Raw genomic sequence first — 2864 nt, forward strand, 5'->3', positions numbered from 1 at the left:
TTTCCTTATCATATCTGTGGAAATTAGGTTTCCTAACCTGTAAAAAGTGGTTAGACTTAATAAGCCCTTAATGTCCATTCTAATTCCTTAGAGTTTATATGTAACACAATGTGCATTTAAGGACAAACTCTATGAGAATTGCCAGTTGTCCAATCCTAAACTACTTGGCTACACATGTATGATATTAGAATGATGAAAGTCTCAAAATTATGTGCAAGAATGTAAATATTGTTTACTATGCATTCACTTTCCTTGAATGCTTGCAGAGTTCATTTCTTATATTTATAAGTTTCTTAAGTGATCTTAAGCAAAATTATCTTAATTAGTTCCTTGAAGAATTCTAAATAGATTTTTAAAAATAATCATTAGTAACAAAATTAGTTCTTATGCAAAGCAATTTACTTTATATTTCTTTAATACTTGAACAAGGTAAATTAGTCTAAGGTTCAATTAATTTTAACAAAATGAATTCTAATTTTCCTATATATTCAGAAGAAAATGAACTTCCTTTCCAAAAACTCAAACAGTATCTTATCCAATTCCTCTAAGCTGGCTTTTATTTATAAAATATTCTAGTATCTCAATTTTTATGGTACTTCAATTAAATGGTCATTATACAATCTCATTGTCTTCAAATTGTAAATAAAACTGTAGGCTACCAATAACTATTTGACAATTGGGGAACATGCATTTCAATCTACTGTTTGACCACTTAGTAGCAGAAATATTCAACTTTGGTTCTGCCTTTTGTCCATATAAAAAATTAGAACACCTGGTCTAAGATAAATATTGTTGTTCTCAAAGTTATAAAGGAAACTCAGAGTATGCTGAACTTTTGACATTTCTAGGACATTTAAATGTTTTGAGATTAATATGATAAAATAAACGGCATTAAGTCGAAGATCATGTCTGGCATATTTACCACTGTATAGGTTCTCAATCTATTTTTAAATAGAAGAGAGATTAATAAATGAATGTATGGCAGTGACAGCAAGAGGAAAGAGAGAGAACTAAGATTCAGGAACTACATGGCTTCCAGGATCATTTTTGAATTGCAGGGATTTAGTTTTAATGGATCAGAAGGGCTGAATAGTGCCCTGCCATTGGCCAACAGTATGTGGGGCCTGGGTGGCAGCAGAGAACTCACTGAGGCCCAGCCTGGCTCCATCAGAAATTTCTTAGGCACAGCTGCAGACTTGGATCTGCCCTGGGGACCCATTTGTAGATCCAGCCACATGGCTCCAAGGAGGACAGTGATAGAACTAATAGCAGTGACTACTTCAAGAAAAGAAAGCAACGTGGGGAGATGAACGAGGAATAAAAATAAAGAAAATTTTGTTTTGTCAAGAAGCTTTCCCTCCCTTTTTCCAGTTATAATGTCTTCATAAAGAAACTTTGGAAGGCATGAAAAAAGGAATCAAATTATTCTCTGTAAACATACCTTGCTAATAAGATCTGCCTTTCCCCTGCCCTGGGAAAATGACCTATTTGGGAAATAACAGCACCCTCCTCTGCTCTCCAGCTTTCACTTGGCTTTGACCAATGAGGAGCGCAGGCAGGAGATTGGAGGAGGGAAGAGAGTGAGGTCAGGGTGTTTGTTTCCTTGACTCCCTCCCTGCAAGTTCCCCTAGAACTATCTGCATCCCTCCACCAAAGGTCCCTGCCCTTTCAAAGTGATCTCCTCTGCATGATGCTCCTTTCTAGGTTCAGGTCATCCCTTCCTGAGACTAACGCTGGATGGCTTGTATTTCTTCCTCACTCAACTCACACCTTTGGAAACAGAAACTTCGCAAAGACTTTCCTCAAATTATCCTAATCAAGTGGGCCTTTGTTTCCTTATTGGTACCCAGATTGAGAGAACAACCCAACACTTTTTCCTACTTTGCCATCTCATGTTTCTACCTGCAAATTTCCATCTCCATTCCATCTCCTCTGGCTTAAATTTCTAGAATAGCAAATAATTCCCTATTACCTAAATCCGAACGGACATTTCAAAATAGGAACCATCTCTTAAGTCACAGATTTTTAGGTTAAATTAAGATCAGATGCCTTAGACTTGAACACTTCCTGGGGTGGGAAAAAAAAAAAAAAAACACCTCCTGAAAAAGACCATTTTCTTTTCAAAAGTATGTGTATTTTTTTTTCAATTGAACCAAAATCTGTCTTCCTTGTTGCTTCTCTAATTTTTTTAAAAACCTAATCCTTTGGGACTCTAGAGAATATGTAGATTGCATTTACATATCTTCTTTATTACAGGAGAAAATATTAGCATGTGTTGAGGGCCTAATAATTGCCTTGTGCAGTACAAGGCGCTTGTCTCCATTTACCACTGAGCCCGGACAATGTGGAGGAAACACTGGTTAGGTCATGTCCCCCGCAGGTACCTCATGAGTTGCAGCAGATCATGGACCCCTTCACAGTTTTCTCTGCCCTCAGATCATATGCTCCTACCATGAAGACTGGCTGTCTCCCTTCAAATATCTGAAGATAATGATCTTGCCTCCCACCTGTTTTCTTCTTTAGGTTAAAAGTATATAGTTGCTTATACATTCCTTGTGTAATTCAGTTTTTAATTGTTCTATTTGGCCATAATATGTTCAATGAGGTATTTTTAAAATGCTCTTCTTATTTTTCCCTGTTCAGAACTGAAGGCAGTTCACCAAGGGCCACCACCCCTTTTTTCCTACACTGGAGCCTACTTTTTGGAACCCACATCACACTTTTGCCTCATGTGAAACTATCTGTTAATGAAAACCTCCAATTCCTTTCTATCTCTGTCACAACCCATAGTTTTGCAGTCGGATTTTGAACCTGAGATCCAAACAATGTGTTGTTTTTACTGCTAGCGTTTACCATGATGGCTT

This window comes from Choloepus didactylus, chromosome 7 (assembly GCF_015220235.1).
Source record: "Choloepus didactylus isolate mChoDid1 chromosome 7, mChoDid1.pri, whole genome shotgun sequence".
Classification (NCBI taxonomy): Eukaryota; Metazoa; Chordata; class Mammalia; order Pilosa; family Megalonychidae; genus Choloepus; species Choloepus didactylus.